The sequence below is a fragment of the Camellia sinensis genome, chromosome 2 (genome assembly GCF_055761805.1).
Source record: "Camellia sinensis isolate YWXY chromosome 2, ASM5576180v1, whole genome shotgun sequence".
Taxonomy (NCBI): domain Eukaryota; kingdom Viridiplantae; phylum Streptophyta; class Magnoliopsida; order Ericales; family Theaceae; genus Camellia; species Camellia sinensis.
In genome coordinates this window covers 16,855,546-16,869,189 of record NC_138962.1, presented here as the reverse complement: position 1 = coordinate 16,869,189, position 13,644 = coordinate 16,855,546, and the positions used below count along the sequence as shown (strand labels likewise).

The window sequence follows — 13,644 nt, the reverse complement described above, 5'->3', positions numbered from 1 at the left end:
AAACTAAACAAAAGATACAGAGTTAATGACCCATTTGGCCCCTACATAATACCCTTGTTTTAAAATGGGCCTTGAATTTAATTTTTTTCTCAATTTAGTGTCTCAACTTTTTAAATCTAATACTTATGACTGTTCCCATTTATACTTTAATTGATAACAAGACAAATATTTCAAAGAATTGCATTTGGCTGCAAAACTAGTCCTCTCAAGGCCCCATCGACCAAAAAAAAAAAAAAAAAAAAAACCCTTTTCAAGGGAATGAGTTTGATGCTGGTTAAAAAGTTGAGGGATTAAATTAAGATAAAATGAATTGCAGGGACCATTTTAAAACAGAGGGAACGGTTTAAGGGCCATATGAATCATTAACTCAAATAAATATATACTAGAAAGAGGAAGCCAAGCAATGAAAAGTATGAAACAACAAAGAATCACTGTGCTACCAAGCTAACAGCATTCATTCATAATCACAAATAAATGCAGGAAATACTAAAGCATTGCTTCTTTCTTTTCTTTTTTTTTTTTTTAAAAAAAAAAATTTCACAAAACCATTGTCATAGATAGAGAAACAACTTTAATCAGTCCATGGAACATTTCCTGCAACTGTTTACTCACTCAGAAGCTATGGTCGCTCTCTGAAAACCACCTCTAACAAAATGTTTTGTTTTTTTGGGATGCCAATGAGATTTAACCAAGAGTTATGCTCAGACTGCCAATGGGGCAAGCTACGAACTGCATCTGGAAGTATTGAGCTTGACCATATACTATCAACCAGGGATTTCATCACTGCTTGTTATGGGGTCTTACGCAGAAGCAAGGCCAACGGGCAACAGAGGGAAGAGTCAACTGAGTCGAGTGCAACTATAAGAAGTGCCACGAGGAGAGTGAGAGAAGCTGTCTTCAGCTGCACACACACACACACAGAGATCAGAAATGCATGAGAAATAGAAGCACATGCATGTTAAAAGCAGCAAAGATAATGAACTAATTTTTATTTTATTTTATTTTGGCATATTTGCTATCATGCATCTGATTGTAGCCAGCATCCTAAAACCTATTTGTTGACATGTATAAGAGAACGGACATGCCAACTACAATCAGCAAATACCCTTATTTTATTTGTTTTAACTCATCCATGTATACATGTTTTTAAGAGTCACAGTTCAGAAGGGTATTCAATTCACACGAGTCGAATAAGTAACAGAAAGTAGAGCAAGAATTCTAGACAGTAGGAACTAACCTTGTTATGGAAACTTGGCTACTCTATGTACTTCAGCTGGCTAGGCTGCTCATGGAGGAAGGTAGATAAAGATTACAAAGCCCTGAAAAAAAGATCATCAATCACTTCATACAAGCTAATCTTCTCCATCCTATATAAATGTCGACAACACTGCTCCTATTGGCTGCCGCCGACATGTAAATTTGAGGTAACTCAACATGATTGATTTATTGCAAGTACAATACCACAAAGCTTCCTTTATAGGAGTTAACCAAATGGGCTCTTCAAGGAAGTCATCGCCAAAGCTCAATTCATGATGATTTCTTCCTGTGGATGTAGTATATCTGGTGCAGAAACTTGGGGCAAGAAAATAATGAATCTTTGCTCTAGGAATCTGACAAATATTTACAAGTAAATAATCTTCAAAATCAACATATGAGTCAACATATACCAATTAAAATCAGAAAGAAAAAAACAAAAGAAATACTTAATAAGTTACTGTGTGGGTGAAAATCTGACCACACTGCCTGTTTGGTGATCAGCTGGAGAGCACAAGCAGAATAGATGGCTTAAGTAACCTGAAACAGAAAGAAAAAGCTCCGGCGGTGGTTCTTCCACCCGGGGGCACTCCGACGATCAAGTCAGTATATCTCTCAAAGATAATCAAGTACTAAATGAATACTCAGAATATAAATTGCATACCTTAGACCCACGGGGGTGCCTCTCTTTTATAATATACTTAATCCAAGTCCCACTAGAAGTATGACTTCTATGAATTCTAATTTACTGTTTACTCTGGACTCTTTAAGAGATAAAGATAAACTCCCTAAGAGTTTTATCCTTATTTCGGTTAAGTCCCCTTCTTGCCTTAGGACTCTTGCCCCTTATCTCGGATTCCGATATCTTCGGAGATGACCTCGGCTTCCCCTTAATTACCTCGGCTTAACTACCAGGGCACGTGGCACCTCGGCTGACACGTCGGCGTCACCATGCCACGTGTTGGTATTCAGAAAATATATCCCCACAACTGCCCCCTAAGTTCTATTACCTCGGCATTCTGAGGTGATGGAACCTATTCCGAAATTTTGTCACTTCTTTTCTGAGTAATGGCTCAAAAACTATTTAGCCAAGATTATCTACTTTCAGCCGACGTGTTCTCTTCGGAGAACAAGGCTTCGGTCGTACTCTCCCATGCACATGAGCTGTCATGCATATCTAACTGTTTCTTTTACGTGTTTCGTCTTTATTGGAGCGTGTCAGTGACGCGCCTGAAGCTGTCTGTTCGTTTGTCTGCGCCGTCTGACGCGTGCGTTACCCTAGGCGTAATGATTGCCCTAATTTTGCCGCCGTTTCACATTTTTGACAAAACTTTTCTTTTGCCTCTATCTTTTCTTCACTTTTTCATTCCGTCTTCTTGCTCTTTCTCTCTCTGAAAGCTCATTCTTCTTTGAATCTGTCATCGCTTCAATCTCTCTTCTGGAACTGCGCTTAATCCCTCATTCTTGCAAAGCCTTCTTTTGCTGTTGGAACCAATTTCTGGGTTCAGCGAGCATTGCCTTGGCTTCATTTGTCCTGGTAAGACCCTTTCCTTTAATTCTTCCATTCTCTTTATGTGCTTTTGTCTGTCTGTCGCCATTACTGATCTTGTTCGAGGTCTTGGATTTATTCATATCTTGAATTTGTGGCTATACCTTGGACTTCTATGCTTTTTCATCATTCTCTTTACCGCTGTTCTTGATTTGTTTCTGTATCTCTATTGTTTCTGAGAACTATACCTCTATTCTTGAATATGAAACTTCGTCTTTGTTTTCTCTTTTTTGTGTCTGCCCCAGATCTGTGCCCTCGATCTTTATCTTCATACTTCATAGATTTGGGATTTGTCTGTAGAACCCTTAATCTTTAGGGAAACCTGAAAAACGCCCATCTTCTGAAACATATTCCTCTTAGTTTAAGCCGACATAATGGGTATGTGGAGGCATAGGGTAAATACCCCAACAAAACTTGAATACTTTAGGCAAGAATTCTCTATCCCAGCCGACGTTCATCTTAAGCTGGCTGGGGATAATGATACCATCGTGCCCACAGACCACACAATGCCTTTTCCAATAGTTGCTTTTACCGAATGTGGACTTCGGCTTCCACTTGATCCCCTTTTTCGTCAAGTTCTCCATTTCTATAAGCTGAACCCCATGCAACTTACTATTAATTCCTATAGGGTAATTAACGGTATTATTGCTTTAGCTAGGCAAGAAAACCTTAGAATCACCCTAGCCGACCTTCAATATTGTTATACCATGTGCCCTCTTGATCTGAAAGATAGGGGTTTTGTCTATTACCTTAAGCCGAGATCCACTCAGTACAAAATTATAGCCGACCTTCCAGACTCCAACAAGGGGGCTGGAGATGATTTTCTCATTGCTTCTGGAAATTGGGAATTTGGCCCAGATGAAGATGTCCACCTCTACCCTCTTCCTCGAACAATTACAGAGGGCAAGAGTAAGAGCCCTGAGTCAACACTTAGTTGTTTTTATTTAAGACTTTAATACTTTTTGTTTCTGACGTCTGTTTCTTTGCAGATCTTCATCAGCCACCGAAAAATTTTCGCCAATCCTTCTTCCCAGGAACAGATCTGAAAACACTTCTTGGCCTTCCAATCCATAAACGAAAAGCCCCAGTATTACTAAACTTCATCCCTACATACAAATCCACCTTAACCGACGTCCCAAGAAAAAGGAAGAAGAGTCTTTCTCCACCCACAGCCACAACCTTAACTGCTTCTACATCCCGAACAGATCAAGAGTCCACATCTGACCCACCCGGTTTTCCATCAACTTCGGCCCCCTACTTAATACCAATTCCTGAACGTAAACGTCGACGAAGGCTTGTAAAGACTGCCGAAATGGTTCGTCAAAGGCCTGTTGTCCAAGACCTTCTCGCCGATCTCCCAACTGACGCCGAAGCCGCACTAACGCAATCAATGCTCCCACCCAAACCAAAGAGAGTTAAAAAGGCTCAGCCTAAGGCCAAGGCTACAGATGCCGAGGCTGAGGATGCTTTGCCGATTTCGAAACTAGCTGAAAGCAAAAAATCAGCCTCTACTTCAACCAAGAGGTCTGCTGAGGGCCAACCCTCAGGGTCTACACAAACAAAGAGGCCAAGGTCATCGTCTGCGACGACCTCGGCGTCAAAGAAGCCCGATGTTCCATGGGCTCCTGAACTAACCCTGGAGGACAGGCCTATCATGGCCAGTGAAAGTGCCGACGATATTAACGTTGGTGTCGCCCTTAGCACAGCTCTTCTCCTTCCAAATGATTTGGAGCGAAATGCTAAGCTTAGTGCGTACGAGAATTATGCTCTCATGCTCCAACATTGTGTTTATGTAAGTATTTCTGTTTGTATTTGCGTTTTTTCCTGCTGTTTCTTTCTGAAAAAATTTTCTGACACTTCTGTTTTCATTCAGGCTATTCAACATGCCCATTCATTTTCAATGCAATCCTTTGAAAATCGTCAAAGGTTGGTTGATATGAAAAGGGAAACATCTTCAATGAAGAGAGAGATAAGGGCCCTTGAAGCAAAAATGAAAAAACTGGAGGATCAGGTCGAGGCTGCAACGAAAATCCAAACTTTAGCTCTTGAGAAGGCCGAGGCTGCTGAAGCCGTTAAAAAAGTAGCTGAAGCCGAGAAAAGAGAGGCTGAGGCTAGGAAGGCCCAAGCGGAGAAAGAACTCCAGCAGGCTCTGGCCACCAAAGAGGCCGAAGTCAAAGAGGCCGATGAAAAGGCCTATGCTCAAGGTATGGCCGATGTTGCAGAAGACTACAAGCTTCAAGTCAGGCAGGCATGCAACAGGGGATTTTCCCTTGGTTGGATGTCCTTGATAAAGAAGCTTGATCTTCCTGTTGACTCGCCATTGCGCCAGGCCGACGCTATTCCTTTACCATTTCCTCCACCTCCTCCTGAAGGTGAATCAGAGTCTGAGGCCGATGCTGTGGATGAAGATGAAGAAAAAGATGATGGTGACGCCTTGGTGAGAAAACCCAAGGATGCTGCCGAAGCCAAGTCCCCTCCTCCTGCTGAACAGGTTATGGACTTAACTTTGGATGAGGAGGGTGATGAGGTTGAGGGGGCACCCAAGGAGACTGCCACTGGGCAGCTATCGTCCAATCTTCTATTGGTAGAAAGAAGTGTGGAGAATACAATCGCAGAGATCGATGCCGAGATACAGGCGAAAAAAGTAGCCGACGAGGTACCACCGGAGTCGTCCGAGGTCCCAGTCCCTGCAGTAGCTAATAGTGAAGAATCCTGAGAAAATTGCCCTTTGTACTTTTTCCTTCTTTTTTTTTTTTTTTTTTTTGGTACTTTGCACTTTGTACTTTTTTACTTTCTGGATAATGCAAAACTCCTTCTTTTGGCCGACTTGGTTTTTGCAATATGTTACTGTAACAGTTCTTCCTCTGGATGTTTTAATCTTGTGATATTCTGTTGACTGCTTCTGCATAGTCTTGTACTTAAAATTTTTTTGCATGCTTCCTCATGTTGCTTTCTTTGTGTAATCTTCTCGGGATTACATATCTCGGGTATAACCGTAAGACTTTTACTTCGGCAAGATACTAACCTGCAAACTTTTCATAAATTTCAACAAATATAGAACATATATTTCGGAATGCAAACTTTGCAAGCTTCTGCTCAATTCTTAACAAGTACTGAATGGTAATCTTAGTCTAACCTATTTGTAAATTGCTACAAATTTCAACAAGTAATGAACAATATACTTAGCCTTTATTTTAACTTGTAACTTTCTGTATACCTCAGCGGGTGGTCATATGTCGGCTTAACATGAACTTGTAAATTGCTACAATTTTCAACAAGTGTTTAGCATCTTCCCTAGGGTTTAAATAACCCACATATTGCTATGAGAACTTTAAGCAATAACCTCGGCCTATCTTCGACTTGTAAATTGCTACAAATTTCAACAAGTGAAGATAAAGAATCAGCTTAATTCCAACTTGTAAATTGCTACAAATTTCAACAAGTGAATTAAGGAATAACATCGGCTTAACTTCAACTTGTAAATTGCTACAAATTTCAACAAGTGAAGATAAGGAATCAGCTTAATTCCAACTTGTAAATTGCTACAAATTTCAACAAGTGAATTAAGGAATAACATCGGCTTAACTTCAACTTGTAAATTGCTACAAATTTCAACAAGTGAAGATAAGGAATCAGCTTAATTCCAACTTGTAAATTGCTACAAATTTCAACAAGTGAATTAAGGAATAACATCGACTTAACTTCAACTTGTAAATTGCTACAAATTTCAACAAGTGAAGATAAGGAATAACATCGGCTTAACTTCAACTTGTAAATTGCTACAAATTTCAACAAGTGAAGATAAGGAATCAGCTTAATTCCAACTTGTAAATTGCTACAAATTTCAACAAGTGAATTAAGGAATAACATCGGCTTAACTTCAACTTGTAAATTGCTACAAATTTCAACAAGTGAAGATAAGGAATCAGCTTAATTCCAACTTGTAAATTGCTACAAATTTCAACAAGTGAATTAAGGAATAACATCGGCTTAACTTCAACTTGTAAATTGCTACAAATTTCAACAAGTGAAGATAAGGAATCAGTGTTGCCTGAGTTTGATATGTCTTCAATAAACATCCATGCATAACTTTATCAATCATACGTGTTGAAAGGATTCTGAAAAGACTTTATTGATGATATCGGCTGAACAATGATGTTTATCTAATGGTAGAAAAATTTCAAATTACAAGTATTCCAAGGTCTGGGCAATGCTTTGCCCTTATTGTCCTCAAGCCGATATGCTCCATTGCCTAATACTGAAGTAACTCTGTAGGGTCCTTCCCAGTTTGGGCCAAGCTTGCCCTCCCTGGGATCCTTCTTGTTCCCGACAACTTTTCTTAGGACTAGGTCGCCAACTTGAAAATCTCTTGGATTAACCTTCTTGTTGTAAGCTCTGGCAAGCTGTTGCTGGTATACTGCGAGCTGAATCGCAGCTTTCTCTCTTCGTTCTTCCAATAAATCCAGGTCTCGGGCTAACAGTATGTCATTGGTGCCATTCTCTACTCCCTGGGTTCTGATCCCTGGGATGCCGATCTCCAATGGGATGACTGCTTCTGTGCCATAGGCCATGGCAAAGGGGGATTCTCCTGTTGATCTTCTCGGCGTAGTCCGATATGCCCAAAGTACGTTGGGCAATTCGTCCACCCACTTTCCTTTTGCTGCCTGGAGCCTCTTCTTTATTCCATCCAGGATTACTTTGTTGGACGCCTCTGCTTGTCCATTGCTTTGAGGAAAACTTGGTGTTGAGAAATAATTCTTGATCTTGAATTTTGCACAAAAGTTTTTGATAAGTTTGCTGTCGAATTGTGTTCCGTTGTCGGAAACTATTGCTCTTGGGATCCCAAATCTGGTGATTATGTTTCTCCAAGTAAAATTCTTGACATCCACATCTCGAATTTTGGCAAGAGGTTCTGCCTCTATCCATTTTGTGAAGTAGTCTGTTGCTACCAGCAAGTATTTTCTTTGCCCAGTTGCTTGGGGAAGTTGTCCAACCAGATCCATGCCCCATTGGGCAAACGGCCAAGGGCTGGATACTGGGTTTAGGTCGGCAGCTGGCTGATGTATCAAAGGTGCAAACCTTTGACATTGCTCACACTTCTTTACATAGGCTTCGGCATCCTTTTGCATGTAGGGCCACCAATACCCCTGGGTAATGGCCCTGTGGGCTAACGATCTGCCCCCAGTATGGCTTCCACAAATTCCTTCATGAATCTCGTAAAGAAAGTCTTCAACCTGCAAAGGGTGTATGCACCTTAAAAGTGGTCTAGTGAACGACCTCCTGTAGAGATGGCCTTCCGCTGTTAGACTGAATCTGGCCGATTTCAGCCTAATTTTATGTGCTTCTTTATGGTCTTCTGGCAGCTTCCCCTCTTTTAGGAATGCAATGATTGCATCCATCCAGCTTGGTCCAAAGCCCACGCACATTGCTTCTCGTTCGGTGCTCTGTTTATCTATGCTCGGGACCGACATGTAGTCGATCATAATTGTCCTTGTTTTTCCAGTTTGAATTGAGCTGGCCAGGTTGGCTAACGCGTCGGCGTGGGCGTTGTCATCTCGGCTAACTTGGAGTAATCTGCAGTTCTGGAATAGGGCTGCCAGTCGGATGACTTCCTTTGCATATGCCGACATTCTTTCGTCTCTGGCTGCAAATTCTCCTGTTGACTGGTTAACAATCAGTTGTGAATCACAAAAAACAATTACCTCGTCTGCCTCTGCTGCTGCTGCTAGCTTTAGCCCTGCAATTAATGCTTCATATTCTGCTTCAGTATTGGAGGCTTTGAACCCCAGACGGATGGATTGTTCTACAATTTCTCCATCTGGAGATATCAGCAGTACTCCTGCTCCTGCTCCTTGGCGGTTTGAACTTCCATCGACGAATAGTCTGAATGAATCGCCGATGTAGATGCTGCATGGTCTGAGCTTTTCTTTCTCTTGCTTTTTTGTCTTTGACTGGGATTCTTTTTGCTTGTTGGGGTGGTGCTCATCTTGGCTCGACGGAGCCCGAGGTGTGATGGCTTCAGGTGTGAGTTCTGCGACGAAGTCGGCCAAAACTTGGCCCTTTATTGCTGTTCTTGGCCTAAATTCTAGGTCAAACTGGCCCAGTGTTACTGCCCATTTTGCTATCCTTCCTGTTAAGTCTCCTTGATGTAATAAGGACTTCAGTGGGTGCTCTGTTAGGACCACAATCTTGTGTGCCTGAAAGTAATGGCTCAATTTCTTTGAAGCCATTACCAAGGCTAGCATTAATTTTTCCAGTGGTAGGTATCTTGTTTCTGCGTCAGCCAGAGTCTTACTTACATAGTAGACAGCCTTCTGCTCCCCTTTTTCCTCACGGATTAGCACTGCACTGACTGCGTGCTCAGAGACTGCTAAGTACAAAAACAATTCCTCCCCTGGAATTGGGTTAGAAAGGACCGGGGTTGTGGTCAAGTATTTTTTTAGGTCGGCTAAGGCAGCTTCACATTCTTCTGTCCATAGGAAGTCTGTGGCTTTTTTCACCAGGTTAAAGAAGGGTTTGCACTTGTCTGAGCTTCTGCTGATAAATCGGTTTAGGGCTGCGGCCCTTCCAGTGAGCACTTGAACTTGCTTTGCCGATGTCGGACTCTGTAGTTCCAGGATGGCCTTGATTTGGTCTGGGCTGGCCTCAATGCCTTTTCTTGTTACCAGATATCCTAGAAATTTACCTGACCCAACTCCGAAGGCACACTTCGAGGCGTTGAGTCGGAGCCGATATCTTTTGAGTATGTCAAAGACCTCTTTTAGGTCGGCAAGATGACCTTCTGATTTCTTGGTCTTTACGACCATGTCATCGATGTAAACTTCTACCGTTTTGCCAATTAGATGTTTAAACATCTTTGTCACTAACCTCTGATAGGTTGCTCCTGCGTTTTTCAGCCCAAAAGGCATTACCTTGTAACAGTACAGGCCTTTCGGGGTGATGAACGCGGTCTTTTCCTCATCTGGTGGGTACATAGCAATCTGGTGGTACCCTCTATATGCATCTAAAAAACTCATCCTTTCATGTCCCGAAGTGGCGTCTACCAGTTAGTCGATTTTGAGCAGAGGAAAGCTGTCTTTGGGGCAAGCTTTGTTGAGGCTGGTAAAGTCTACACAAACCCTCCACTTGCCATTCTTCTTTTTTACTATTACTGTGTTGGACAGCCATGTTGGGTACTGAACTTCTCGGATGGCTCTGGCTTCAAGGAGTCTGTCTACCTCTTCTTCTACTGCTTCGACGTGCATTAGCATCAGCCTTCTGGCTCGTTGAATCACAGGTTTTGCCGATCTGTCGACATTCAGGCTGTGGCAGGTGACCTCGGGGTCAATGCCAGGCATTTCATAAGGTGTCCAGGCGAACGCCTCTATGTTTGCCCTTAAAAAATCTTCCAGCTCTTTTTCCTCTTCTCTAGCTAGGCCTGTGCCGAGAAGAAAAAATCGTTCTTCGTCGCCCTCCTGGACGAGGATTTTCTTTAGCGCCTCTTCGCTTTTCTCGGCTGGTTCTTTCCCGACATCTTCTAGGACTTCCATGTCCTCATCTTCAACTTCTGCTTTCTTTGGCTCCTGTATACTACAGGTGGATTTTATTGCTGCCATGGAGCAAGTTTTGGCTTGTAGTTGATCCCCTCTAACTTCTTCAATCCCATGCTCTGTTGGGAACCGGAGTAGTTGATGCAACGTTGAGGGAACTGCCCCCATTGCATGCAACCACGGCCTTCCCAAGATGATGTTGTATGGTGAGGGCGTGTCAATTACCAGGAATTCCGTCCTGATCTTTTTAGTGCTGGCTTGTACTTCTAAGCTTGTTGCACCCAGTGGCCATGTCGGCGTTCCATTAAAGCCGACCATCGGGCCGTTTGATTGTTCTAGGTCATCGGGGTGCAGGCCTAGCTCTTTGTAACATCTGACATACATGATGTCACAGGAGCTGCCTTGATCTATTAGGATGCGTTTTACTTGGCACTCCCCAACCTGGAGGGATACTACCAAGGCATCATTATGCGGATGTTGGACCAGTTCTAAGTCGGCTTCGGTAAAGGCTATCATTGGCCCCTGGCATTCTTCTGGCCGATGTCTCTTTTCCCCGACTTGGTAGATATGCTGTAAATGTCTTACCCTCTAGGTTTCTCCTCTGACTTCGTTTTCGTTGACCCTTGAGTGGATCACATTGACCACCCTCGGTTCTCCTGCTTGTGGTAGTTGTGCTGGGGGAGGGGGTGCTGCTGGGGCTTGAGGCAACCTTGCCTGCTCTTCCCTTGTTCTGGCCTCATCGACCAGGTCCCTTAGAAGGCCTTGTCTTACTAGGTCCTCCAAGTGTGCTTTTAAGGCTCTACAACCTTGAGTTGGATGCCTTTCTTCATTGTGGTAGGCACAACGTCTACCAACGTTCCTTCCCATGAATTCCCCCGGTGCTCTTGCCGGAGCCCTGAAATAAGGTTGATTTCGAATTCGATCTAAGATTTTATGGATTGGGATCCGGAATACCGTTGTTACCGCCTGTTTATTTCTCAATTCTATTTCTTGTTTGATCGGTCCATTGTTGACTCGGCCTCGCTTTGGCGAGCCGTTTCCCTTTTCTTGTTTCACCTCCTTGTTTCCCGATGTATCTTCCTCGGCCATGGCGTATTTCTCAATTCTTGCCATGAGTTCTTCCATGCTTTTTGGCAATGTTTTTGCCAAAGATTTCCGTAGTGGGCAGTCATCTTTCAGGCCGTTCTTGAAAGATACGACTGCTACTTCCTGGTTGCATTCGGGTATTCGGTTGAACACCTCGTAGTACCTCTTCGCATAGGCCCTAAGGCCTTCTTCCTTGGTGATTCTTAGAGCCATCAAAGCATCAACCCTCAGGGGTTGCAGCTTGTTGGTCACGAACCTGGCCACAAACATCTCGGCCAAGCCTTCCCATGTCTTTATGCTTCCTTTTGGTAACTTATGGAACCAATCAGATGCAATTTCCCCAAAGGATGAGGGGAATACTTTGCAGAGCAACGGCTCGTTCCCGCTATATAATGCCATTGAATTTAGGTATAGCCCAACATGAAAGTTTGGATCTGACTTACCATCATAGATTTGAAACCTCGGCATACTGAATCTCTTGGGCGGTTCGAATTTGTCCAGTTCCACCGAGAAGGCTGTCTTCGGTTTTACTGGGGAGTTTACCTCGGCTTCTGCATTCTGTTGCCTCCTCTTGAGGTAGTCCCTTAAGTCTTCTTTGCTCCTCCCTGGAGCTCGGCTGTCTTTAGATTTTAGTCTTTTTGGTACACTGCTTTCGGCCTCGTGGTGGGTCCGTTTGGACCTTTCTTCATGGGTTGTGTCAAAGTGGAGTACTTGCCCCTGAACATGTCGATGTTCTTTGGGGTCTGGATTCTTCATGTGGTGTGTCCTTCGGGACTCTTCTTGCCTCGGCTTTTCCCGTCCGACTTCCCTGGAAGGCCGATGAGAATGCCTTCCGCTCCTGGTATGCTGAGGGACCTCGGGGATTGTTTTTCTTCCACCCTTCTGGGTGTTGGTTGCTGGCATCGGCGTATCTTGCAGCGGGTATGGTGGCTGCATAACATTATTCTGCATCATGAAGTTGACGACTGACTGAAGGTCTGACAATTTGTTCGCCAGCTCTTTTACTTCCTCATCCCTCCGTAGGCACCTGTCCCTCCATACCTGGAGGTTATCTTCATTGTAGTACTTTCCTTGGTTTGCTCTTTTTGACGTGTCGCCTTCTGGGATGACGTCGGTCTCTCTGTGACCCTGGTCACGGGCTTCTGCATTGTGGTTGTCTCCTTCAATGTCAAGGTCAATTGGTCTGCCACTCCCAGTGGGAGCGTCATCCCCAATATTTTCCTGCTGTCCGTTACTGGCCATCTATTCTTCCTTCGTTCCCACAGACGGCGCCAAATTGTGTGGGTGAAAATCTGACCACACTGCCTGTTTGGTGATCAGCTGGAGAGCACAAGCAGAATAGATGGCTTAAGTAACCTGAAACAGAAAGAAAAAGCTCCGGCGGTGGTTCTTCCACCCGGGGGCACTCCGACGATCAAGTCAGTATATCTCTCAAAGATAATCAAGTACTAAACTGAATACTCAGAATATAAATTGCATACCTTAGACCCACGGGGGTGCCTCTCTTTTATAATATACTTAATCCAAGTCCCACTAGAAGTATGACTTCTATGAATTCTAATTTACTGTTTACTCTGGACTCTTTAAGAGATAAAGATAAACTCCCTAAGAGTTTTATTCTTATTTCGGTTAAGTCCCCTTCTTGCCTTAGGACTCTTGCCCCTTATCTCGGATTCCGATATCTTCGGAGATGACCTCGGCTTCCCCTTAATTACCTCGGCTTAACTACCAGGGCACGTGGCACCTCGGCTGACACGTCGGCGTCACCATGCCACGTGTTGGTATTCAGAAAATATATCCCCACAGTTACCCTTTTAGAAGTAAGTTGAGTGACTTCGTAAGTTACTCTTTTTGAAACCAGTTGAATGACATTGTAATCTCTAGGTGTGCTTCTGTTATATTTCTGAATCTGGAATGGTAGTTTAGGATCGACTAAGCCTATCAATAATAACAAAACAAATACTAAGTGCCAAAAGAATAAAAAATAAAGACATAGTCACAGATAAATAGAGGTCAGGAGGACCTGCACGACCTACCGTCAACCCGGAACTGATTTGCATCTTATACGAATGTTAACTCAAACCTATTGACAACAACAAAAGAAACAAACTACTGAAAAAGAAACAAAAAAAAGGGCAGAAATGAACGGGGAAAAGAATACTGATAAGATTATTGGGACTTAAGAGTCATTTCAAGCACAATTCAATAGTAACAGACATAGTGGTA

General features: G+C 43.2%; 1 long non-coding RNA gene across 1 annotated transcript; it reads right to left on the bottom strand.

Moving 5' to 3' along the window:
* Positions 1 to 475: 475 nt before the first annotated feature.
* LOC145819891 (uncharacterized) lies at positions 476 to 13,443 on the bottom strand. Its single transcript, XR_014360633.1, has 4 exons — positions 13,229 to 13,443; positions 1,462 to 1,610; positions 1,238 to 1,319; positions 476 to 901 (listed from the first exon to the last, which is right to left on the bottom strand). It is a non-coding gene; the product is annotated as an uncharacterized LOC145819891 (long non-coding RNA).
* Positions 13,444 to 13,644: the final 201 nt, after the last annotated feature.